We start from the raw sequence: 25,484 nt of genomic DNA, 5'->3' as shown, positions 1-25,484 counted from the left end.
ATTTGGCCTGGGCCCCTTCTATATTGCACATTGGCTCACTGCGTGTCAATGTTTAGCGTTCACAGGCGATTTGCAAGATCTGAATTTCCCGGCAGAGAATTCATGGAGTTTTTCATCAAACCGAGATTCACCATCACTAACGTTAAATCTCTCCTTGATTCGCGACTCTTATCTCTCTTCATCATATCACTGCTAAGGACTGAACCTGCTTTAATTTCACCTTGGCTCGAGGTCAGTGCGGCTCAATAGGACTTCGGCCCGTCTCCTTTTGACAACCCATCAGTGCCGAGAACAGAACGGGGAATTTTACTGACATGTTATGTTCTGAATCAGTTATAAACTCTCCAGTATATTTCACTGTATCTTCAACACTGTGAGATCTGGCCTGGTATGCAATCTTTGTGTCTTTATGAACACTTCAGCAGAACATTAAATGAACATATGGAACTACAATTGCTGATTGAGACTGTACGGTTTGCCAACATTTAAGTGCAGTGTGAGAACAATCAGAATGATCATTATTCTTCCATGTACGTTCTTGCGCGGCATCACCCGAACAAACCGAGCTGATCACAGCCCGGCTATCAGTCAATTCATTGCCAGAGCGGAAAAATGCACATTTTCAAGTTGGCAACGTGCACAATCCCGGAATCAGAGAGTGCCTGGATCGTGGGCAGTGATAAATTAACATGAGCATAAAGATTTTCAATATCATTATACATTACATGAACACATCCCGAGCTCCGAGATGTGTTTGCGAGCCATTGCCCCGAAATGAGGACTGAGTGTGCGGTACTATTCCTACCGGGGTTTAAGTTTTCTTTCAAAAAGGTGCGAGAAAGTTTTGCTTCGTTTTCTGTCGGGCCGAAATAGCTCAGTTGGGAGAGCGTTAGACTGAAGATCTAAAGGTCCCTGGTTCAATCCCGGGTTTCGGCAATATCTGGTGATTTTGCGTTTCCTTCATTTTCAGGGGAGAAGCTGGTTTGATATCGAGACAGTGCTTGAGGGATGGGCTATTCAGCGGTGGCGTGATACTAATTTTGGACATGACATTTTTTTAGAGTCAGCGCTCTTTTTCTGTTACTTTCTATTTATACTCTGCCCAGTTTTGTATATGAAGAGTGAACAATGTTTAAGCGATGCGATGTGTTCAATTCTTATGAAGTAACTCTATCACCCACTGTGTGCCGGATACAAAATCATCTCAGGCTGGGCTTTCACGCAGCCCTAGGGCATTTTGTTGCCGTTTAAATCGGTCGTTTAGGGCGTGGTATTAATAAAGCCAAGAGCGCGGGGCCGATCCCAGTATGGGCCATCGCAATTTTTCATAATTTTTATTCGGTTTTTAGTAACATTTACAATCAAATCTTCATAACGAAACAAATCCACACGCAATCCCAAGGGATGGGAATTATTTGGAATAACAGCCATTGCTTCTTTGCCGACGGTGTGCAGAGCACAACTTTCTGTTCATAACGTGTTTCTTGCTTTGCTGATAACCGATGAACAGGAGACCAGTTCCCGGCAATGGTTAAAAGCAGAACAGACAGACAGAACGGTTCTGTCGCCCTTGATGGGCAAAAGGCTTCAGTTCAGGACAAAAACACCAAATGAAATGTTCACACGGTACCGAGAGTGAAAATTCCCGGAAAAAGGAGAGAATGAAATGGATTTCAGTGGATGCCTAGCCGCACTTAACGCTGTGATTGCGCGGACATGTCTTTGGTGTTCTCCACAAAAAACTGCTTTTTGCTGCGAACAGTTTTCCCTGGCGCGAATGTGATGAAAATTTCGAAAAAGCAAGGAGGAAAGACTGGGTTGGTCTGTTTGCTGGCACAGACGTTTGCAGCAGCTTCCCTGGTGGTCTAGTGGTTAGGATTCGGCGCTCTCACCGCCGCGGCCCGGGTTCGATTCCCGGTCAGGGAACATTGTATTTGCGTTGCTTCGAAATGCAATGCTGCTCATGAACAAGCTTGCAGCTCACCTTGCTGTTGTTGCCCCAATCATCAGCAGCGCGTCGTGATACAACAGACAGTTCTGTTTTAAAGTCTGCACTAAATGACAAGATCTCGCTCAACAAGTGGAACTACAATTGCTGAAAGACAACGTAAATTTTGCCAATCATGGCTTTCTTTAGTCTTCCAGGTACCTATTTGCGCCACATCACTCGAGCTTATCATCAATCAAAGCATTGCCACTGTGGAAATATTCAGCATTTTAAACTTCGCAAAGTGTGCAAGACTGGAATCAGGGAATGCCTGGACCATGGGGACCGATAACTTATCCTTGAGCATTCATTTGGCCTGGGCCCCTTCTATATTGCACATTGGCTCACTGCGTGTCAATGTTTAGCGTTCACAGGCGATTTGCAAGATCTGAATTTCCCGGCAGAGAATTCATGGAGTTTTTCATCAAACCGAGATTCACCATCACTAACGTTAAATCTCTCCTTGATTCGCGACTCTTAGCTCTCTTCATCATATCAGTGCTAAGGACTGAACCTGCTTTAATTTCACCTTGGCTCGAGGTCAGTGCGGCTCAATAGGACATCGGCCCGTCTCCTTTTGACAACCCATCAGTGCCGATAACAGAACGGGGAATTTTACTGACTTGTTATGTTCTGAATCAGTTATAAACTCTCCAGTATATTTCACTGTGTCTTCAACATTGTGAGATCTGGCCTGGTATGCAATCTTTGTGTCTTTATGAACACTTCAGCAGAACATTAAATGAACATATGGAACTACAATTGCTGATTGAGACTGCACGGTTTGCCAACATTTAAGTGCAGTGTGAGAACAATCACAATGATCATTTTTCTTCCATGTACGTTCTTGCGCGGCATCACCCGAACAAACCGAGCAGATCACAGCCCGGCTATCAGTCAATTCATTGCCAGAGCGGAAAAATGCACATTTTCAAGTTAGCAACGTGCACAATCCCGGAATCAGAGAGTGCCTGGATCGTGGGCAGTGATAAATTAACATGAGCATAAAGATTTTCAATATCATTATACATTACATGAACACATCCCGAGCTCCGAGATGTGTTTGCGAGCCATTGCCCCGAAATGAGGACTGAGTGTGCGGTACTATTCCTACCGGGGTTTAAGTTTTCTTTCAAAAAGGTGCGAGAAAGTTTTGCTTCGTTTTCTGTCGGGCCGAAATAGCTCAGTTGGGAGAGCGTTAGACTGAAGATCTAAAGGTCCCTGGTTCAATCCCGGGTTTCGGCAATATCTGGTGATTTTGCGTTTCCTTCATTTTCAGGGGAGAAGCTGGTTTGATATCGAGACAGTGCTTGAGGGATGGGCTGTTCAGCGGTGGCGTGATACTAATTTTGGACATGACATTTTTTTAGATTCAGCGCTCTTTTTCTGTTACTTTCTATTTATACTCTGCCCAGTTTTGTATATGAAGAGTGAACAATGTTTAAGCGATGCGATGTGTTCAATTCTTATGAGTAACTCTATCACCCAGTGTGTGCCGGATACAAAATCATCTCAGGCTGGGCTTTCACGCAGCCGTAGGGCATTTTGTTGCCGTTTAAATCGGTCGTTTAGGGCGTGGTATTAATAAAGCCAAGAGCGCGGGGCCGATCCCCGTATGGGCCATCGCAATTTTTCATAATTTTTATTCGGTTTTTAGTAACATTTACAATCAAATCTTCATAACGAAACAAATCCACACGCAATCCCAAGGGATGGGAATTATTTGGAATAACAGCCATTGCTTCTTTGCCGACGGTGTGCAGAGCACAACTTTCTGTTCATAACGTGTTTCTTGCTTTGCTGATAACCGATGAACAGGAGACCAGTTCCCGGCAATGGTTAAAAGCAGAACAGACAGACAGAACGGTTCTGTCGCCCTTGATGGGGAAAAGGCTTCAGTTCAGGACAAAAACACCAAATGAAATGTTCACACGGTACCGAGAGTGAAAATTCCCGGAAAAAGGAGAGAATGAAATGGATTTCAGTGGATGCCTAGCCGCACTTAACGCTGTGATTGCGCGGACATGTCTTTGGTGTTCTCCACAAAAACTGCTTTTTGCTGCGAACAGTTTTCTCTGGCGCGAATGTGATGAAAATTTCGAAAAAGCAAGGAGGAAGGACTGGGTTGGTCTGTTTGCTGGCACAGACGTTTGCTGCAGCTTCCCTGGTGGTCTAGTGGTTAGGATTCGGCGCTCTCACCGCCGCGGCCCGGGTTCGATTCTCGTTCAGGGAACATTGTATTTGCGTTGCTTCGAAATGCAATGCTGCTCATGAACAAGCTTGCAGCTCACCTTGCTGTTGTTGCCCCAATCATCAGCAGCGCGTCGTGATACAACAGACAGTTCTGTTTTAAAGTCTGCACTAAATGACAAGATCTCGCTCAACAAGTGGAACTACAATTGCTGAAAGACAACGTAAATTTTGCCAATCATGGCTTTCTTTAGTCTTCCAGGTACCTATTTGCGCCACATCACTCGAGCTTATCATCAATCAAAGCATTGCCACTGTGGAAATATTCAGCATTTTAAACTTCGCAAAGTGTGCAAGACTGGAATCAGGGAATGCCTGGACCATGGGGACCGATAACTTATCCTTGAGCATTCATTTGGCCTGGGCCCCTTCTATATTGCACATTGGCTCACTGCGTGTCAATGTTTAGCGTTCACAGGCGATTTGCAAGATCTGAATTTCCCGGCAGAGAATTCATGGAGTTTTTCATCAAACCGAGATTCACCATCACTAACGTTAAATCTCTCCTTGATTCGCGACTCTTATCTCTCTTCATCATATCACTGCTAAGGACTGAACCTGCTTTAATTTCACCTTGGCTCGAGGTCAGTGCGGCTCAATAGGACTTCGGCCCGTCTCCTTTTGACAACCCATCAGTGCCGAGAACAGAACGGGGAATTTTACTGACATGTTATGTTCTGAATCAGTTATAAACTCTCCAGTATATTTCACTGTATCTTCAACACTGTGAGATCTGGCCTGGTATGCAATCTTTGTGTCTTTATGAACACTTCAGCAGAACATTAAATGAACATATGGAACTACAATTGCTGATTGAGACTGTACGGTTTGCCAACATTTAAGTGCAGTGTGAGAACAATCAGAATGATCATTATTCTTCCATGTACGTTCTTGCGCGGCATCACCCGAACAAACCGAGCTGATCACAGCCCGGCTATCAGTCAATTCATTGCCAGAGCGGAAAAATGCACATTTTCAAGTTGGCAACGTGCACAATCCCGGAATCAGAGAGTGCCTGGATCGTGGGCAGTGATAAATTAACATGAGCATAAAGATTTTCAATATCATTATACATTACATGAACACATCCCGAGCTCCGAGATGTGTTTGCGAGCCATTGCCCCGAAATGAGGACTGAGTGTGCGGTACTATTCCTACCGGGGTTTAAGTTTTCTTTCAAAAAGGTGCGAGAAAGTTTTGCTTCGTTTTCTGTCGGGCCGAAATAGCTCAGTTGGGAGAGCGTTAGACTGAAGATCTAAAGGTCCCTGGTTCAATCCCGGGTTTCGGCAATATCTGGTGATTTTGCGTTTCCTTCATTTTCAGGGGAGAAGCTGGTTTGATATCGAGACAGTGCTTGAGGGATGGGCTATTCAGCGGTGGCGTGATACTAATTTTGGACATGACATTTTTTTAGAGTCAGCGCTCTTTTTCTGTTACTTTCTATTTATACTCTGCCCAGTTTTGTATATGAAGAGTGAACAATGTTTAAGCGATGCGATGTGTTCAATTCTTATGAAGTAACTCTATCACCCACTGTGTGCCGGATACAAAATCATCTCAGGCTGGGCTTTCACGCAGCCCTAGGGCATTTTGTTGCCGTTTAAATCGGTCGTTTAGGGCGTGGTATTAATAAAGCCAAGAGCGCGGGGCCGATCCCAGTATGGGCCATCGCAATTTTTCATAATTTTTATTCGGTTTTTAGTAACATTTACAATCAAATCTTCATAACGAAACAAATCCACACGCAATCCCAAGGGATGGGAATTATTTGGAATAACAGCCATTGCTTCTTTGCCGACGGTGTGCAGAGCACAACTTTCTGTTCATAACGTGTTTCTTGCTTTGCTGATAACCGATGAACAGGAGACCAGTTCCCGGCAATGGTTAAAAGCAGAACAGACAGACAGAACGGTTCTGTCGCCCTTGATGGGCAAAAGGCTTCAGTTCAGGACAAAAACACCAAATGAAATGTTCACACGGTACCGAGAGTGAAAATTCCCGGAAAAAGGAGAGAATGAAATGGATTTCAGTGGATGCCTAGCCGCACTTAACGCTGTGATTGCGCGGACATGTCTTTGGTGTTCTCCACAAAAAACTGCTTTTTGCTGCGAACAGTTTTCCCTGGCGCGAATGTGATGAAAATTTCGAAAAAGCAAGGAGGAAAGACTGGGTTGGTCTGTTTGCTGGCACAGACGTTTGCAGCAGCTTCCCTGGTGGTCTAGTGGTTAGGATTCGGCGCTCTCACCGCCGCGGCCCGGGTTCGATTCCCGGTCAGGGAACATTGTATTTGCGTTGCTTCGAAATGCAATGCTGCTCATGAACAAGCTTGCAGCTCACCTTGCTGTTGTTGCCCCAATCATCAGCAGCGCGTCGTGATACAACAGACAGTTCTGTTTTAAAGTCTGCACTAAATGACAAGATCTCGCTCAACAAGTGGAACTACAATTGCTGAAAGACAACGTAAATTTTGCCAATCATGGCTTTCTTTAGTCTTCCAGGTACCTATTTGCGCCACATCACTCGAGCTTATCATCAATCAAAGCATTGCCACTGTGGAAATATTCAGCATTTTAAACTTCGCAAAGTGTGCAAGACTGGAATCAGGGAATGCCTGGACCATGGGGACCGATAACTTATCCTTGAGCATTCATTTGGCCTGGGCCCCTTCTATATTGCACATTGGCTCACTGCGTGTCAATGTTTAGCGTTCACAGGCGATTTGCAAGATCTGAATTTCCCGGCAGAGAATTCATGGAGTTTTTCATCAAACCGAGATTCACCATCACTAACGTTAAATCTCTCCTTGATTCGCGACTCTTAGCTCTCTTCATCATATCACTGCTAAGGACTGAACCTGCTTTAATTTCTCCTTGGCTCGAGGTCAGTGCGGCTCAATAGGACTTCGGCCCGTCTCCTTTTGACAACCCATCAGTGCCGAGAACAGAACGGGGAATTTTACTGACATGTTATGTTCTGAATCAGTTATAAACTCTCCAGTATATTTCACTGTATCTTCAACACTGTGAGATCTGGCCTGGTATGCAATCTTTGTGTCTTTATGAACACTTCAGCAGAACATTAAATGAACATATGGAACTACAATTGCTGATTGAGACTGTACGGTTTGCCAACATTTAAGTGCAGTGTGAGAACAATCAGAATGATCATTATTCTTCCATGTACGTTCTTGCGCGGCATCACCCGAACAAACCGAGCTGATCACAGCCCGGCTATCAGTCAATTCATTGCCAGAGCGGAAAAATGCACATTTTCAAGTTAGCAACGTGCACAATCCCGGAATCAGAGAGTGCCTGGATCGTGGGCAGTGATAAATTAACATGAGCATAAAGATTTTCAATATCATTATACATTACATGAACACATCCCGAGCTCCGAGATGTGTTTGCGAGCCATTGCCCCGAAATGAGGACTGAGTGTGCGGTACTATTCCTACCGGGGTTTAAGTTTTCTTTCAAAAAGGTGCGAGAAAGTTTTGCTTCGTTTTCTGTCGGGCCGAAATAGCTGAGTTGGGAGAGCGTTAGACTGAAGATCTAAAGGTCCCTGGTTCAATCCCGGGTTTCGGCAATATCTGGTGATTTTGCGTTTCCTTCATTTTCAGGGGAGAAGCTGGTTTGATATCGAGACAGTGCTTGAGGGATGGGCTGTTCAGCGGTGGCGTGATACTAATTTTGGACATGACATTTTTTTAGAGTCAGCGCTCTTTTTCTGTTACTTTCTATTTATTCTCTGCCCAGTTTTGTATATGAAGAGTGAACAATGTTTAAGCGATGCGATGTGTTCAATTCTTATGAAGTAACTCTATCACCCACTGTGTGCCGGATACAAAATCATCTCAGGCTGGGCTTTCACGCAGCCCTAGGGCATTTTGTTGCCGTTTAAATCGGTCGTTTAGGGCGTGGTATTAATAAAGCCAAGAGCGCGGGGCCGATCCCAGTATGGGCCATCGCAATTTTTCATAATTTTTATTCGGTTTTTAGTAACATTTACAATCAAATCTTCATAACGAAACAAATCCACACGCAATCCCAAGGGATGGGAATTATTTGGAATAACAGCCATTGCTTCTTTGCCGACGGTGTGCAGAGCACAACTTTCTGTTCATAACGTGTTTCTTGCTTTGCTGATAACCGATGAACAGGAGACCAGTTCCCGGCAATGGTTAAAAGCAGAACAGACAGACAGAACGGTTCTGTCGCCCTTGATGGGCAAAAGGCTTCAGTTCAGGACAAAAACACCAAATGAAATGTTCACACGGTACCGAGAGTGAAAATTCCCGGAAAAAGGAGAGAATGAAATGGATTTCAGTGGATGCCTAGCCGCACTTAACGCTGTGATTGCGCGGACATGTCTTTGGTGTTCTCCACAAAAAACTGCTTTTTGCTGCGAACAGTTTTCCCTGGCGCGAATGTGATGAAAATTTCGAAAAAGCAAGGAGGAAAGACTGGGTTGGTCTGTTTGCTGGCACAGACGTTTGCAGCAGCTTCCCTGGTGGTCTAGTGGTTAGGATTCGGCGCTCTCACCGCCGCGGCCCGGGTTCGATTCCCGGTCAGGGAACATTGTATTTGCGTTGCTTCGAAATGCAATGCTGCTCATGAACAAGCTTGCAGCTCACCTTGCTGTTGTTGCCCCAATCATCAGCAGCGCGTCGTGATACAACAGACAGTTCTGTTTTAAAGTCTGCACTAAATGACAAGATCTCGCTCAACAAGTGGAACTACAATTGCTGAAAGACAACGTAAATTTTGCCAATCATGGCTTTCTTTAGTCTTCCAGGTACCTATTTGCGCCACATCACTCGAGCTTATCATCAATCAAAGCATTGCCACTGTGGAAATATTCAGCATTTTAAACTTCGCAAAGTGTGCAAGACTGGAATCAGGGAATGCCTGGACCATGGGGACCGATAACTTATCCTTGAGCATTCATTTGGCCTGGGCCCCTTCTATATTGCACATTGGCTCACTGCGTGTCAATGTTTAGCGTTCACAGGCGATTTGCAAGATCTGAATTTCCCGGCAGAGAATTCATGGAGTTTTTCATCAAACCGAGATTCACCATCACTAACGTTAAATCTCTCCTTGATTCGCGACTCTTAGCTCTCTTCATCATATCACTGCTAAGGACTGAACCTGCTTTAATTTCACCTTGGCTCGAGGTCAGTGCGGCTCAATAGGACTTCGGCCCGTCTCCTTTTGACAACCCATCAGTGCCGAGAACAGAACGGGGAATTTTACTGACATGTTATGTTCTGAATCAGTTATAAACTCTCCAGTATATTTCACTGTATCTTCAACACTGTGAGATCTGGCCTGGTATGCAATCTTTGTGTCTTTATGAACACTTCAGCAGAACATTAAATGAACATATGGAACTACAATTGCTGATTGAGACTGTACGGTTTGCCAACATTTAAGTGCAGTGTGAGAACAATCAGAATGATCATTATTCTTCCATGTACGTTCTTGCGCGGCATCACCCGAACAAACCGAGCTGATCACAGCCCGGCTATCAGTCAATTCATTGCCAGAGCGGAAAAATGCACATTTTCAAGTTAGCAACGTGCACAATCCCGGAATCAGAGAGTGCCTGGATCGTGGGCAGTGATAAATTAACATGAGCATAAAGATTTTCAATATCATTATACATTACATGAACACATCCCGAGCTCCGAGATGTGTTTGCGAGCCATTGCCCCGAAATGAGGACTGAGTGTGCGGTACTATTCCTACCGGGGTTTAAGTTTTCTTTCAAAAAGGTGCGAGAAAGTTTTGCTTCGTTTTCTGTCGGGCCGAAATAGCTCAGTTGGGAGAGCGTTAGACTGAAGATCTAAAGGTCCCTGGTTCAATCCCGGGTTTCGGCAATATCTGGTGATTTTGCGTTTCCTTCATTTTCAGGGGAGAAGCTGGTTTGATATCGAGACAGTGCTTGAGGGATGGGCTGTTCAGCGGTGGCGTGATACTAATTTTGGACATGACATTTTTTTAGATTCAGCGCTCTTTTTCTGTTACTTTCTATTTATACTCTGCCCAGTTTTGTATATGAAGAGTGAACAATGTTTAAGCGATGCGATGTGTTCAATTCTTATGAAGTAACTCTATCACCCAGTGTGTGCCGGATACAAAATCATCTCAGGCTGGGCTTTCACGCAGCCCTAGGGCATTTTGTTGCCGTTTAAATCGGTCGTTTAGGGCGTGGTATTAATAAAGCCAAGAGCGCGGGGCCGATCCCCGTATGGGCCATCGCAATTTTTCATAATTTTTATTCGGTTTTTAGTAACATTTACAATCAAATCTTCATAACGAAACAAATCCACACGCAATCCCAAGGGATGGGAATTATTTGGAATAACAGCCATTGCTTCTTTGCCGACGGTGTGCAGAGCACAACTTTCTGTTCATAACGTGTTTCTTGCTTTGCTGATAACCGATGAACAGGAGACCAGTTCCCGGCAATGGTTAAAAGCAGAACAGACAGACAGAACGGTTCTGTCGCCCTTGATGGGCAAAAGGCTTCAGTTCAGGACAAAAACACCAAATGAAATGTTCACACGGTACCGAGAGTGAAAATTCCCGGAAAAAGGAGAGAATGAAATGGATTTCAGTGGATGCCTAGCCGCACTTAACGCTGTGATTGCGCGGACATGTCTTTGGTGTTCTCCACAAAAAACTGCTTTTTGCTGCGAACAGTTTTCCCTGGCGCGAATGTGATGAAAATTTCGAAAAAGCAAGGAGGAAAGACTGGGTTGGTCTGTTTGCTGGCACAGACGTTTGCAGCAGCTTCCCTGGTGGTCTAGTGGTTAGGATTCGGCGCTCTCACCGCCGCGGCCCGGGTTCGATTCCCGGTCAGGGAACATTGTATTTGCGTTGCTTCGAAATGCAATGCTGCTCATGAACAAGCTTGCAGCTCACCTTGCTGTTGTTGCCCCAATCATCAGCAGCGCGTCGTGATACAACAGACAGTTCTGTTTTAAAGTCTGCACTAAATGACAAGATCTCGCTCAACAAGTGGAACTACAATTGCTGAAAGACAACGTAAATTTTGCCAATCATGGCTTTCTTTAGTCTTCCAGGTACCTATTTGCGCCACATCACTCGAGCTTATCATCAATCAAAGCATTGCCACTGTGGAAATATTCAGCATTTTAAACTTCGCAAAGTGTGCAAGACTGGAATCAGGGAATGCCTGGACCATGGGGACCGATAACTTATCCTTGAGCATTCATTTGGCCTGGGCCCCTTCTATATTGCACATTGGCTCACTGCGTGTCAATGTTTAGCGTTCACAGGCGATTTGCAAGATCTGAATTTCCCGGCAGAGAATTCATGGAGTTTTTCATCAAACCGAGATTCACCATCACTAACGTTAAATCTCTCCTTGATTCGCGACTCTTAGCTCTCTTCATCATATCACTGCTAAGGACTGAACCTGCTTTAATTTCACCTTGGCTCGAGGTCAGTGCGGCTCAATAGGACTTCGGCCCGTCTCCTTTTGACAACCCATCAGTGCCGAGAACAGAACGGGGAATTTTACTGACATGTTATGTTCTGAATCAGTTATAAACTCTCCAGTATATTTCACTGTATCTTCAACACTGTGAGATCTGGCCTGGTATGCAATCTTTGTGTCTTTATGAACACTTCAGCAGAACATTAAATGAACATATGGAACTACAATTGCTGATTGAGACTGTACGGTTTGCCAACATTTAAGTGCAGTGTGAGAACAATCAGAATGATCATTATTCTTCCATGTACGTTCTTGCGCGGCATCACCCGAACAAACCGAGCTGATCACAGCCCGGCTATCAGTCAATTCATTGCCAGAGCGGAAAAATGCACATTTTCAAGTTAGCAACGTGCACAATCCCGGAATCAGAGAGTGCCTGGATCGTGGGCAGTGATAAATTAACATGAGCATAAAGATTTTCAATATCATTATACATTACATGAACACATCCCGAGCTCCGAGATGTGTTTGCGAGCCATTGCCCCGAAATGAGGACTGAGTGTGCGGTACTATTCCTACCGGGGTTTAAGTTTTCTTTCAAAAAGGTGCGAGAAAGTTTTGCTTCGTTTTCTGTCGGGCCGAAATAGCTCAGTTGGGAGAGCGTTAGACTGAAGATCTAAAGGTCCCTGGTTCAATCCCGGGTTTCGGCAATATCTGGTGATTTTGCGTTTCCTTCATTTTCAGGGGAGAAGCTGGTTTGATATCGAGACAGTGCTTGAGGGATGGGCTGTTCAGCGGTGGCGTGATACTAATTTTGGACATGACATTTTTTTAGATTCAGCGCTCTTTTTCTGTTACTTTCTATTTATACTCTGCCCAGTTTTGTATATGAAGAGTGAACAATGTTTAAGCGATGCGATGTGTTCAATTCTTATGAAGTAACTCTATCACCCAGTGTGCGCCGGATACAAAATCATCTCAGGCTGGGCTTTCACGCAGCCCTAGGGCATTTTGTTGCCGTTTAAATCGGTCGTTTAGGGCGTGGTATTAATAAAGCCAAGAGCGCGGGGCCGATCCCCGTATGGGCCATCGCAATTTTTCATAATTTTTATTCGGTTTTTAGTAACATTTACAATCAAATCTTCATAACGAAACAAATCCACACGCAATCCCAAGGGATGGGAATTATTTGGAATAACAGCCATTGCTTCTTTGCCGACGGTGTGCAGAGCACAACTTTCTGTTCATAACGTGTTTCTTGCTTTGCTGATAACCGATGAACTGGAGACCAGTTCCCGGCAATGGTTAAAAGCAGAACAGACAGACAGAACGGTTCTGTCGCCCTTCATGGGCAAAAGGCTTCAGTTCAGGACAAAAACACCAAATGAAATGTTCACACGGTACCGAGAGTGAAAATTCCCGGAAAAAGGAGAGAATGAAATGGATTTCAGTGGATGCCTACCCGCACTTAACGCTGTGATTGCGCGGACATGTCTTTGGTGTTCTCCACAAAAACTGCTTTTTGCTGCGAACAGTTTTCCCTGGCGCGAATGTGATGAAAATTTCGAAAAAGCAAGGAGGAAAGACTGGGTTGGTCTGTTTGCTGGCACAGACGTCTGCAGCAGCTTCCCTGGTGGTCTAGTGGTTAGGATTCGGCGCTCTCATTGCCGTGGCCTGGGTTCGATTCCCGGTTAGGGAACATTGTATTTGCGTTGCTTCGAAATGCAATGCTGCTCCTGAACAAGCTTGCAGCTCACCTTGCTGTTGTTGCCCCAATCATCAGCAGCGCGTCGTGATACAACAGACACTTCTGTTTTAAAGTCTGCACTAAATGACAAGATCTCGCTCAACAAGTGGAACTACAATTGCTGAAAGACAACGTAAATTTTGCCAATCATGGCTTTCTTTAGTCTTCCAGGTACCTATTTGCGCCACATCACTCGAGCTTATCATCAATCAAAGCATTGCCACTGTGGAAATATTCAGCATTTTAAACTTCGCAAAGTGTGCAAGACTGGAATCAGGGAATGCCTGGACCATGGGGACCGATAACTTATCCTTGAGCATTCATTTGGCCTGGGCCCCTTCTATATTGCACATTGGCTCACTGCGTGTCAATGTTTAGCGTTCACAGGCGATTTGCAAGATCTGAATTTCCCGGCAGAGAATTCATGGAGTTTTTCATCAAACCGAGATTCACCATCACTAACGTTAAACCTCTCCTTGATTCGCGACTCTTAGCTCTCTTCATCATATCACTGCTAAGGACTGAACCTGCTTTAATTTCACCTTGGCTCGAGGTCAGTGCGGCTCAATCGGACTGCGGCCCGTCTCCTTTTGACAACCCATCAGTGCCGAGAACAGAACGGGGAATTTTACTGACATGTTATGTTCTGAATCAGTTATAAACTCTCCAGTATATTTCACTGTGTCTTCAACACTGTGAGATCTGGCCTGGTATGCAATCTTTGTGTCTTTGTGAACACTTCAGCAGAACATTAAATGAACATATGGAACTACAATTGCTGATTGAGACTGTACGGTTTGCCAACATTTAAGTGCAGTGTGAGAACAATCACAATGATCATTATTCTTCCATGTACGTTCTTGCGCGGCATCACCCGAACAAACCGAGCTGATCACAGCCCGGCTATCAGTCAATTCATTGCCAGAGCGGAAAAATGCACATTTTCAAGTTAGCAACGTGCACAATCCGGGAATCAGAGAGTGCCTGGATCGTGGGCAGTGATAAATTAACATGAGCATAAAGATTTTCAATATCATTATACATTACATGAAAACATCCCGAGCTCCGAGATGTGTTTGCGAGCCATTGCCCCGAAATGAGGACTGAGTGTGCGGTACTATTCCTGCCGGGGTTTAAGTTTTCTTTCAAAAAGGTGCGAGAAAGTTTTGCTTCGTTTTCTGTCGGGCCGAAATAGCTCAGTTGGGAGAGCGTTAGACTGAAGATCTAAAGGTCCCTGGTTCAATCCCGGGTTTCGGCAATATCTGGTGATTTTGCGTTTCCTTCATTTTCAGGGGAGAAGCTGGTTTGATATCGAGACAGTGCTTGAGGGATGGGCTGTTCAGCGGTGGCGTGATACTAATTTTGGACATGACATTTTTTTAGATTCAGCGCTCTTTTTCTGTTACTTTCTATTTATACTCTGCCCAGTTTTGTATATGAAGAGTGAACAATGTTTAAGCGATGCGATGTGTTCAATTCTTATGAAGTAACTCTATCACCCAGTGTGTGCCGGATACAAAATCATCTCAGGCTGGGCTTTCACGCAGCCCTAGGGCATTTTGTTGCCGTTTAAATCGGTCGTTTAGGGCGTGGTATTAATAAAGCCAAGAGCGCGGGGCCGATCCCCGTATGGGCCATCGCAATTTTTCATAATTTTTATTCGGTTTTTAGTAACATTTACAATCAAATCTTCATAACGAAACAAATCCACACGCAATCCCAAGGGATGGGAATTATTTGGAATAACAGCCATTGCTTCTTTGCCGACGGTGTGCAGAGCACAACTTTCTGTTCATAACGTGTTTCTTGCTTTGCTGATAACCGATGAACTGGAGACCAGTTCCCGGCAATGGTTAAAAGCAGAACAGACAGACAGAACGGTTCTGTCGCCCTTCATGGGCAAAAGGCTTCAGTTCAGGACAAAAACACCAAATGAAATGTTCACACGGTACCGAGAGTGAAAATTCCCGGAAAAAGGAGAGAATGAAATGGATTTCAGTGGATGCCTAGCCGCACTTAACGCTGTGATTGCGCGGACATGTCTTTGGTGTTCTCCACAAAAACTGCTTTTTGCTGCGAACAGTTTTCCCTGGCGCGAATGTGATGAAAATTTCGAAAAAGCAAGGAGGAAAGACTGGGTTGGTCTGTTTGCTGGCACAGACGTCTGCAGCAGCTTCCCTAGTGGTCTAGTGGTTAGGATTCGGCGCTCTCACCGCCGCGGCTTGGGTTCGATTCCCGGTCAGGGAACATTGTATTTGCGTTGCTTCGAAATGCAATGCTGCTCCTGAACAAGCTTGCAGCTCACCTTGCTGTTGTTGCCCCAATTATCAGCAGCGCGTCGTGATACAACAGACACTTCTGTTTTAAAGTCTGCACTAAATGACAAGATCTCGCACAACAAGTGGAACTACAATTGCTGAAAGACAACGTAAATTTTGCCAATCATGGCTTTCTTTAGTCTTCCAGGTACCTATTTGCGCCACATCACTCGAGCTTATCATCAATCAAAGCATTGCCACTGTGGAAATATTCAGCATTTTAAACTTCGCAAAGTGTGCAAGACTGGAATCAGGGAATGCCTGGACCATGGGGACCGATAACTTATCCTTGAGCATTCATTTGGCCTGGGCCCCTTCTATATTGCACATTGGCTCACTGCGTGTCAATGTTTAGCGTTCACAGGCGATTTGCAAGATCTGAATTTCCCGGCAGAGAATTCATGGAGTTTTTCATCAAACCGAGATTCACCATCACTAACGTTAAACCTCTCCTTGATTCGCGACTCTTATCTCTCTTCATCATATCACTGCTAAGGACTGAACCTGCTTTAATTTCACCTTGGCTCGAGGTCAGTGCGGCTCAATAGGACTGCGGCCCGTCTCCTTTTGACAACCCATCAGTGCCGAGAACAGAACGGGGAATTTTACTGACATGTTATGTTCTGAATCAGTTATAAACTCTCCAGTATATTTCACTGTGTCTTCAACACTGTGAGATCTGGCCTGGTATGCAATCTTTGTGTCTTTATGAACACTTCAGCAGAACATTAAATGAACATATGGAACTACAATTGCTGATTGAGACTGTACGGTTTGCCAACATTTAAGTGCAGTGTGAGAACAATCACAATGATCATTATTCTTCCATGTACGTTCTTGCGCGGCATCACCCGAACAAACCGAGCTGATCACAGCCCGGCTATCAGTCAATTCATTGCCAGTGCGGAAAAATGCACATTTTCAAGTTAGCAACGTGCACAATCCCGGAATCAGAGAGTGCCTGGATCGTGGGCAGTGATAAATTAACATGAGCATAAAGATTTTCAATATCATTATACATTACATGAACACATCCCGAGCTCCGAGATGTGTTTGAGAGCCATTGCCCCGAAATGAGGACTGAGTGTGCGGGGCTATTCCTACCGGGGTTTAAGTTTTCTTTCAAAAAGGTGCGAGAAAGGTTTGCTGCGTTTTCTGTCGGGCCGAAATAGCTCAGTTGGGAGAGCGTTAGACTGAAGATCTAAAGGTCCCTGGTTCAATCCCGGGTTTCGGCAATATCTGGTGATTTTGCGTTTCCTTCATTTTCAGGGGAGAAGCTGGTTTGATATCGAGACAGTGCTTGAGGGATGGGCTGTTCAGCGGTTGCGTGATACTAATTTTCGACATGACTTTTTTTAGATTCAGCGCTCTTTTTCTGTTACTTTCTAGTTATACTCTGCCCAGTTTTGTATATGAAGAGTGAACAATGTTTAAGCGATGCGATGTCTTCAATTCTTATGCAGTAAATCTATCACCCAGTGTGTGCCGGATACAAAATCATCTCAGGCTGGGCTTTCACGGAGCCCTAGGGCATTTTGTTGCCGTTTAAATCGGTCGTTTAGGGCGTGGTATTAATAAAGCCAAGAGCGCGGGCCCGATCCCCGTATGGGCCATCGCAATTTTTCATAATATTTATTCGGTTTTTAGTAACATTTACAATCAAATCTTCATAACGAAACAAATCCACACGCAATCCCAAGGGATGGGAATTATTTGGAATAACAGCCATTGCTTCTTTGCCGACGGTGTGCAGAGCACAACTTTCTGTTCATAACGTGTTTCTTGCTTTGCTGATAACCGATGAACTGGAGACCAGTTCCCGGCAATGGTCAAAAGCAGAACAGACAGACAGAACGGTTCTGTCGCCCTTGATGGGCAAAAGGCTTCAGTTCAGGACAAAAACACCAAATGAAATGTGCACACGGTACCGAGAGTGAAAATTCCCGGAAAAAGGAGAGAATGAAATGGATTTCAGTGGATGCCTAGCCGCACTTAACGCTGTGATTGCGCGGACATGTCTTTGGTGTTCTCCACAAAAACTGCTTTTTGCTGCGAACAGTTTTCCCTGGCGCGAATGTGATGAAAATTTCGAAAAAGCAAGGAGGAAAGACTAGGTTGGTCTGTTTGCTGGCACAGACGTTTGCTGCAGCTTCCCTGGTGGTCCAGTGGTTAGGATTCGGCGCTCTCACTGCCGCGGCCCGGGTTCGATTCTCGTTCAGGGAACATTGTATTTGCGTTGCTTCGAAATGCAATGCTGCTCCTGAACAAGCTTGCAGCTCACCTTGCTGTTGTTGCCCCAATCATCAGCAGCGCGTCGTGATACAACAGACACTTCTGTTTTAAAGTCTGCACTAAATGACAAGATCTCGCTCAACAAGTGGAACTACAATTGCTGAAAGACAACGTAAATTTTGCCAATCATGGCTTTCTTTAGTCTTCCAGGTACCTATTTGCGCCACATCACTCGAGCTTATCATCAATCAAAGCATTGCCACTGTGGAAATATTCAGCATTTTAAACTTCGCAAAGTGTGCAAGACTGGAATCAGGGAATGCCTGGACCATGGGGACCGATAACGTATCCTTGAGCATTCATTTGGCCTGGGCCCCTTCTATATTGCACATTGGCTCACTGCGTGTCAATGTTTCGCGTTCACAGGCGATTTGCAAGATCTGAATTTCCCGGCAGAGAATTCATGGAGTTTTTCATCAAACCGAGATTCACCATCACTAACGTTAAATCTCTCCTTGATTCGCGACTCTTATCTCTCTTCATCATATCACTGCTAAGTACTGAACCTGCTTTAATTTCACCTTGGCTCGGGGTCAGTGCGGCTCAATAGGACTTCGGCCCGTCTCCTTTTCACAACCCATCAGTGCCGAGAACAGAACGGGGAATTTTACTGACATGTTATGTTCTGAATCAGTTATAAACTCTCCAGTATATTTCAATGTATCTTCAACACTGTGAGATCTAGCCTGGTGTGCAATCTTTGTGTCTTTATGAAGACTTCAGCAGAACATTAAATGTACATATGGAACTACAATTGCTGATTGACACTGTACGGTTTGCCAACATTTAAGTGCAGTGTGAGAACAATCACAATTATCATTATTCTTCCATGTACGTTCTTGCGCGGCATCACCCTAACAAACCGAGCTGATCACAGCCCGGCTATCAGTCAATTCATTGCCAGTGCGGAAAAATGCACATTTTCAAGTTAGCAACGTGCACAATCCCGGAATCAGAGAGTGCCTGGATCGTGGGCAGTGATAAATTAACATGAGCATAAAGATTTTCAATATCATTATACATTACATGAACACATCCCGAGCTCCGAGATGTGTTTGAGAGCCATTGCCCCGAAATGAGGACTGAGTGTGCGGGGCTATTCCTACCGGGGTTTAAGTTTTCTTTCAAAAAGGTGCGAGAAAGGTTTGCTGCGTTTTCTGTCGGGCCGAAATAGCTCAGTTGGGAGAGCGTTAGACTGAAGATCTAAAGGTCCCTGGTTCAATCCCGGGTTTCGGCAATATCTGGTGATTTTGCGTTTCCTTCATTTTCAGGGGAGAAGCTGGTTTGATATCGAGACAGTGCTTGAGGGATGGGCTGTTCAGCGGTTGCGTGATACTAATTTTCGACATGACTTTTTTTAGATTCAGCGCTCTTTTTCTGTTACTTTCTAGTTATACTCTGCCCAGTTTTGTATATGAAGAGTGAACAATGTTTAAGCGATGCGATGTGTTCAATTCTTATGCAGTAAATCTATCACCCAGTGTGTGCCGGATACAAAATCATCTCAGGCTGGGCTTTCACGGAGCCCGAGGGCATTTTGTTACCGTTTAAATCGGTCGTTTAGGGCGTGGTATTAATAAAGCCAAGAGCGCGGACCCGTTCCCCGTATGGGCCATCGCAATTTTTCATAATATTTTTTCGGTTTTTAGTAACATTTACAATCAAATCTTCATAACGAAACAAATCCACACGCAATCCCAAGGGATGGGAATTATTTGGAATAACAGCCATTGCTTCTTTGCCGACGGTGTGCAGAGCACAACTTTCTGTTCATAACGTGTTTCTTGCTTTGCTGATAACCGATGAACTGGAGACCAGTTCCCGGCAATGGTCAAAAGCAGAACAGACAGACAGAACGGTTCTGTCGCCCTTGATGGGCAAAAGGCTTCAGTTCAGGACAAAAACACCAAATGAAATGTGCACACGGTACCGAGAGTGAAAATTCCCGGAAAAAGGAGAGAATGAAATGGATTACAGTGGATGCCTAGCCGCACTTAACGCTGTGATTGCGCGGACATGTCTTTGGTGTTCTCCACAAAAACTGCTTTTTGCTGCGAACAGTTTTCCCTGGCGCGAATGTGATGAAAATTTCGAAAAAGCAAGGAGGAAAGACTGGGTTGGTCTGTTTGCTGGCACAGACGTTTGCTGCAGCTTCCCTGGTGGTCTAGTGGTTAGGATTCGGCGCTCTCACCGCCGCTGCCCGGGTTCGATTCTCGTTCAGGGAACATTGTATTTGCGTTGCTTCGAAATGCAATGCTGCTCCTGAACAAGCTTGCAGCTCACCTTGCTGTTGTTGCCCCAATCATCAGCAGCGCGTCGTGATACAACAGACACTTCTGTTTTAAAGTCTGCACTAAATGACAAGATCTCGCTCAACAAGTGGAACTACAATTGCTGAAAGACAACGTAAATTTTGCCAATCATGGCTTTCTTTAGTCTTCCAGGTACCTATTTGCGCCACATCACTCGAGCTTATCATCAATCAAAGCATTGCCACTGTGGAAATATTCAGCATTTTAAACTTCGCAAAGTGTGCAAGACTGGAATCAGGGAATGCCTGGACCATGGGGACCGATAACGTATCCTTGAGCATTCATTTGGCCTGGGCCCCTTCTATATTGCACATTGGCTCACTGCGTGTCAATGTTTCGCGTTCACAGGCGATTTGCAAGATCTGAATTTCCCGGCAGAGAATTCATGGAGTTTTTCATCAAACCGAGATTCACCATCACTAACGTTAAATCTCTCCTTGATTCGCGACTCTTATCTCTCTTCATCATATCACTGCTAAGTACTGAACCTGCTTTAATTTCACCTTGGCTCGGGGTCAGTGCGGCTCAATAGGACTTCGGCCCGTCTCCTTTTCACAACCCATCAGTGCCGAGAACAGAACGGGGAATTTTACTGACATGTTATGTTCTGAATCAGTTATAAACTCTCCAGTATATTTCACTGTGTCTTCAACACTGTGAGATCTAGCCTGGTGTGCAATCTTTGTGTCTTTATGAAGACTTCAGCAGAACATTAAATGTACATATGGAACTACAATTGCTGATTGAGACTGTACGGTTTGCCAACATTTAAGTGCAGTGTGAGAACAATCAGAATGATCATTATTCTTCCATGTACGTTCTTGCGCGGCATCACCCGAACAAACCGAGCTGATCACAGCCCGGCTATCAGTCAATTCATTGCCAGAGCGGAAAAATGCACATTTTCAAGTTAGCAACGTGCACAATCCCGGAATCAGAGAGTGCCTGGATCGTGGGCAGTGATAAATTAACATGAGCATAAAGATTTTCAATATCATTATACATTACATGAACACATCCCGAGCTCCGAGATGTGTTTGCGAGCCATTGCCCCGAAATGAGGACTGAGTGTGCGGTACTATTCCTACCGGGGTTTAAGTTTTCTTTCAAAAAGGTGCGAGAAAGTTTTGCTTCGTTTTCTGTCGGGCCGAAATAGCTCAGTTGGGAGAGCGTTAGACTGAAGATCTAAAAGTCCCTGGTTCAATCCCGGGTTTCGGCAATATCTGGTGATTTTGCGTTTCCTTCATTTTCAGGGGAGAAGCTGGTTTGATATCGAGACAGTGCTTGAGGGATGGGCTGTTCAGCGGTGGCGTGATACTAATTTTGGACATGACATTTTTTTAGATTCGGCGCTCTTTTTCTGTTACTTTCTATTTATACTCTGCCCAGTTTTGTATATGAAGAGTGAACAATGTTTAAGCGATGCGATGTGTTCAATTCTTATGAAGTAACTCTATCACCCAGTGTGTGCCGGATACAAAATCATCTCAGGCTGGGCTTTCACGCAGCCCTAGGGCATTTTGTTGCCGTTTAAATCGGTCGTTTAGGGCGTGGTATTAATAAAGCCAAGAGCGCGGGGCCGATCCCCGTATGGGCCATCGCAATTTTTCATAATTTTTATTCGGTTTTTAGTAACATTTACAATCAAATCTTCATAACGAAACAAATCCACACGCAATCCCAAGGGATGGGAATTATTTGGAATAACAGCCATTGCTTCTTTGCCGACGGTGTGCAGAGCACAACTTTCTGTTCATAACGTGTTTCTTGCTTTGCTGATAACCGATGAACAGGAGACCAGTTCCCGGCAATGGTTAAAAGCAGAACAGACAGACAGAACGGTTCTGTCGCCCTTGATGGGCAAAAGGCTTCAGTTCAGGACAAAAACACCAAATGAAATGTTCACACGGTACCGAGAGTGAAAATTCCCGGAAAAAGGAGAGAATGAAATGGATTTCAGTGGATGCCTAGCCGCACTTAACGCTGTGATTGCGCGGACATGTCTTTGGTGTTCTCCACAAAAAACTGCTTTTTGCTGCGAACAGTTTTCCCTGGCGCGAATGTGATGAAAATTTCGAAAAAGCATGGAGGAAAGACTGGGTTGGTCTGTTTGCTGGCACAGACGTTTGCAGCAGCTTCCCTGGTGGTCTAGTGGTTAGGATTCGGCGCTCTCACCGCCGCGGCCCGGGTTCGATTCCCGGTCAGGGAACATTGTATTTGCGTTGCTTCGAAATGCAATGCTGCTCATGAACAAGCTTGCAGCTCACCTTGCTGTTGTTGCCCCAATCATCAGCAGCGCGTCGTGATACAACAGACAGTTCTGTTTTAAAGTCTGCACTAAATGACAAGATCTCGCTCAACAAGTGGAACTACAATTGCTGAAAGACAACGTAAATTTTGCCAATCATGGCTTTCTTTAGTCTTCCAGGTACCTATTTGCGCCACATCACTCGAGCTTATCATCAATCAAAGCATTGCCACTGTGGAAATATTCAGCATTTTAAACTTCGCAAAGTGTGCAAGACTGGAATCAGGGAATGCCTGGACCATGGGGACCGATAACTTATCCTTGAGCATTCATTTGGCCTGGGCCCCTTCTATATTGCACATTGGCTCACTGCGTGTCAATGTTTAGCGTTCACAGGCGATTTGCAAGATCTGAATTTCCCGGCAGAGAATTCATGGAGTTTTTCATCAAACCGAGATTCACCATCACTAACGTTAAATCTCTCCTTGATTCGCGACTCTTAGCTCTCTTCATCATATCACTGCTAAGGACTGAACCTGCTTTAATTTCACCTTGGCTCGAGGTCAGTGCGGCTCAATAGGACTTCGGCCCGTCTCCTTTTGACAACCCATCAGTGCCGAGAACAGAACGGGGAATTTTACTGACATGTTATGTTCTGAATCAGTTATAAACTCTCCAGTATATTTCACTGTATCTTCAACACTGTGAGATCTGGCCTGGTATGCAATCTTTGTGTCTTTATGAACACTTCAGCAGAACATTAAATGAACATATGGAACTACAATTGCTGATTGAGACTGTACGGTTTGCCAACATTTAAGTGCAGTGTGAGAACAATCAGAATGATCATTATTCTTCCATGTACGTTCTTGCGCGGCATCACCCGAACAAACCGAGCTGATCACAGCCCGGCTATCAGTCAATTCATTGCCAGAGCGGAAAAATGCACATTTTCAAGTTAGCAACGTGCACAATCCCGGAATCAGAGAGTGCCTGGATCGTGGGCAGTGATAAATTAACATGAGCATAAAGATTTTCAATATCATTATACATTACATGAACACATCCCGAGCTCCGAGATGTGTTTGCGAGCCATTGCCCCGAAATGAGGACTGAGTGTGCGGTACTATTCCTACCGGGGTTTAAGTTTTCTTTCAAAAAGGTGCGAGAAAGTTTTGCTTCGTTTTCTGTCGGGCCGAAATAGCTCAGTTGGGAGAGCGTTAGACTGAAGATCTAAAGGTCCCTGGTTCAATCCCGGGTTTCGGCAATATCTGGTGATTTTGCGTTTCCTTCATTTTCAGGGGAGAAGCTGGTTTGATATCGAGACAGTGCTTGAGGGATGGGCTGTTCAGCGGTGGCGTGATACTAATTTTGGACATGACATTTTTTTAGATTCAGCGCTCTTTTTCTGTTACTTTCTATTTATACTCTGCCCAGTTTTGTATATGAAGAGTGAACAATGTTTAAGCGATGCGATGTGTTCAATTCTTATGAAGTAACTCTATCACCCAGTGTGCGCCGGATACAAAATCATCTCAGGCTGGGCTTTCACGCAGCCCTAGGGCATTTTGTTGCCGTTTAAATCGGTCGTTTAGGGCGTGGTATTAATAAAGCCAAGAGCGCGGGGCCGATCCCCGTATGGGCCATCGCAATTTTTCATAATTTTTATTCGGTTTTTAGTAACATTTACAATCAAATCTTCATAACGAAACAAATCCACACGCAATCCCAAGGGATGGGAATTATTTGGAATAACAGCCATTGCTTCTTTGCCGATGGTGTGCAGAGCACAACTTTCTGTTCATAACGTGTTTCTTGCTTTGCTGATAACCGATGAACTGGAGACCAGTTCCCGGCAATGGTTAAAAGCAGAACAGACAGACAGAACGGTTCTGTCGCCCTTCATGGGCAAAAGGCTTCAGTTCAGGACAAAAACACCAAATGAAATGTTCACACGGTACCGAGAGTGAAAATTCCCGGAAAAAGGAGAGAATGAAATGGATTTCAGTGGATGCCTACCCGCACTTAACGCTGTGATTGCGCGGACATGTCTTTGGTGTTCTCCACAAAAACTGCTTTTTGCTGCGAACAGTTTTCCCTGGCGCGAATGTGATGAAAATTTCGAAAAAGCAAGGAGGAAAGACTGGGTTGGTCTGTTTGCTGGCACAGACGTCTGCAGCAGCTTCCCTGGTGGTCTAGTGGTTAGGATTCGGCGCTCTCACTGCCGTGGCCTGGGTTCGATTCCCGGTTAGGGAACATTGTATTTGCGTTGCTTCGAAATGCAATGCTGCTCCTGAACAAGCTTGCAGCTCACCTTGCTGTTGTTGCCCCAATCATCAGCAGCGCGTCGTGATACAACAGACACTTCTGTTTTAAAGTCTGCACTAAATGACAAGATCTCGCTCAACAAGTGGAACTACAATTGCTGAAAGACAACGTAAATTTTGCCAATCATGGCTTTCTTTAGTCTTCCAGGTACCTATTTGCGCCACATCACTCGAGCTTATCATCAATCAAAGCATTGCCACTGTGGAAATATTCAGCATTTTAAACTTCGCAAAGTGTGCAAGACTGGAATCAGGGAATGCCTGGACCATGGGGACCGATAACTTATCCTTGAGCATTCATTTGGCCTGGGCCCCTTCTATATTGCACATTGGCTCACTGCGTGTCAATGTTTAGCGTTCACAGGCGATTTGCAAGATCTGAATTTCCCGGCAGAGAATTCATGGAGTTTTTCATCAAACCGAGATTCACCATCACTAACGTTAAACCTCTCCTTGATTCGCGACTCTTAGCTCTCTTCATCATATCACTGCTAAGGACTGAACCTGCTTTAATTTCACCTTGGCTCGAGGTCAGT

General features: G+C 44.8%; 20 non-coding genes across 20 annotated transcripts; all 20 read left to right on the top strand.

Moving 5' to 3' along the window:
- Positions 1 to 863: 863 nt before the first annotated feature.
- Positions 864 to 936, top strand: trnaf-gaa (transfer RNA phenylalanine (anticodon GAA)). The gene has a single exon. It is a non-coding gene; the product is annotated as a tRNA-Phe (tRNA).
- Positions 937 to 1,854: 918 nt separating this feature from the next.
- trnae-cuc (transfer RNA glutamic acid (anticodon CUC)) lies at positions 1,855 to 1,926 on the top strand. Its single transcript has one exon. It is a non-coding gene; the product is annotated as a tRNA-Glu (tRNA).
- A 1,233-nt stretch (positions 1,927 to 3,159) lies between these two features.
- On the top strand, positions 3,160 to 3,232 carry trnaf-gaa (transfer RNA phenylalanine (anticodon GAA)). The gene has a single exon. It is a non-coding gene; the product is annotated as a tRNA-Phe (tRNA).
- A 916-nt stretch (positions 3,233 to 4,148) lies between these two features.
- Positions 4,149 to 4,220, top strand: trnae-cuc (transfer RNA glutamic acid (anticodon CUC)). The gene has a single exon. It is a non-coding gene; the product is annotated as a tRNA-Glu (tRNA).
- Positions 4,221 to 5,453: 1,233 nt separating this feature from the next.
- trnaf-gaa (transfer RNA phenylalanine (anticodon GAA)) lies at positions 5,454 to 5,526 on the top strand. Its single transcript has one exon. It is a non-coding gene; the product is annotated as a tRNA-Phe (tRNA).
- Positions 5,527 to 6,444: 918 nt separating this feature from the next.
- trnae-cuc (transfer RNA glutamic acid (anticodon CUC)) lies at positions 6,445 to 6,516 on the top strand. The gene has a single exon. It is a non-coding gene; the product is annotated as a tRNA-Glu (tRNA).
- A 1,233-nt stretch (positions 6,517 to 7,749) lies between these two features.
- On the top strand, positions 7,750 to 7,822 carry trnaf-gaa (transfer RNA phenylalanine (anticodon GAA)). Its single transcript has one exon. It is a non-coding gene; the product is annotated as a tRNA-Phe (tRNA).
- A 918-nt stretch (positions 7,823 to 8,740) lies between these two features.
- trnae-cuc (transfer RNA glutamic acid (anticodon CUC)) lies at positions 8,741 to 8,812 on the top strand. The gene has a single exon. It is a non-coding gene; the product is annotated as a tRNA-Glu (tRNA).
- Positions 8,813 to 10,045: 1,233 nt separating this feature from the next.
- On the top strand, positions 10,046 to 10,118 carry trnaf-gaa (transfer RNA phenylalanine (anticodon GAA)). Its single transcript has one exon. It is a non-coding gene; the product is annotated as a tRNA-Phe (tRNA).
- A 918-nt stretch (positions 10,119 to 11,036) lies between these two features.
- Positions 11,037 to 11,108, top strand: trnae-cuc (transfer RNA glutamic acid (anticodon CUC)). The gene has a single exon. It is a non-coding gene; the product is annotated as a tRNA-Glu (tRNA).
- Positions 11,109 to 12,341: 1,233 nt separating this feature from the next.
- trnaf-gaa (transfer RNA phenylalanine (anticodon GAA)) lies at positions 12,342 to 12,414 on the top strand. Its single transcript has one exon. It is a non-coding gene; the product is annotated as a tRNA-Phe (tRNA).
- A 917-nt stretch (positions 12,415 to 13,331) lies between these two features.
- Positions 13,332 to 13,403, top strand: trnae-cuc (transfer RNA glutamic acid (anticodon CUC)). Its single transcript has one exon. It is a non-coding gene; the product is annotated as a tRNA-Glu (tRNA).
- Positions 13,404 to 14,636: 1,233 nt separating this feature from the next.
- On the top strand, positions 14,637 to 14,709 carry trnaf-gaa (transfer RNA phenylalanine (anticodon GAA)). The gene has a single exon. It is a non-coding gene; the product is annotated as a tRNA-Phe (tRNA).
- Positions 14,710 to 16,931: 2,222 nt separating this feature from the next.
- Positions 16,932 to 17,004, top strand: trnaf-gaa (transfer RNA phenylalanine (anticodon GAA)). The gene has a single exon. It is a non-coding gene; the product is annotated as a tRNA-Phe (tRNA).
- Positions 17,005 to 17,920: 916 nt separating this feature from the next.
- Positions 17,921 to 17,992, top strand: trnae-cuc (transfer RNA glutamic acid (anticodon CUC)). Its single transcript has one exon. It is a non-coding gene; the product is annotated as a tRNA-Glu (tRNA).
- Positions 17,993 to 19,225: 1,233 nt separating this feature from the next.
- trnaf-gaa (transfer RNA phenylalanine (anticodon GAA)) lies at positions 19,226 to 19,298 on the top strand. The gene has a single exon. It is a non-coding gene; the product is annotated as a tRNA-Phe (tRNA).
- Positions 19,299 to 21,519: 2,221 nt separating this feature from the next.
- On the top strand, positions 21,520 to 21,592 carry trnaf-gaa (transfer RNA phenylalanine (anticodon GAA)). Its single transcript has one exon. It is a non-coding gene; the product is annotated as a tRNA-Phe (tRNA).
- Positions 21,593 to 22,510: 918 nt separating this feature from the next.
- trnae-cuc (transfer RNA glutamic acid (anticodon CUC)) lies at positions 22,511 to 22,582 on the top strand. The gene has a single exon. It is a non-coding gene; the product is annotated as a tRNA-Glu (tRNA).
- A 1,233-nt stretch (positions 22,583 to 23,815) lies between these two features.
- On the top strand, positions 23,816 to 23,888 carry trnaf-gaa (transfer RNA phenylalanine (anticodon GAA)). Its single transcript has one exon. It is a non-coding gene; the product is annotated as a tRNA-Phe (tRNA).
- Positions 23,889 to 24,805: 917 nt separating this feature from the next.
- On the top strand, positions 24,806 to 24,877 carry trnae-cuc (transfer RNA glutamic acid (anticodon CUC)). Its single transcript has one exon. It is a non-coding gene; the product is annotated as a tRNA-Glu (tRNA).
- The last annotated feature ends 607 nt before the right edge of the window (positions 24,878 to 25,484 follow it).

Source organism: Pristiophorus japonicus, chromosome 28, assembly GCF_044704955.1.
Source record: "Pristiophorus japonicus isolate sPriJap1 chromosome 28, sPriJap1.hap1, whole genome shotgun sequence".
Lineage (NCBI taxonomy): Eukaryota > Metazoa > Chordata > Chondrichthyes > Pristiophoridae > Pristiophorus > Pristiophorus japonicus.
Note: the sequence above shows the minus strand (reverse complement) of the source record. Positions and strands in the feature narration are given on the sequence as shown.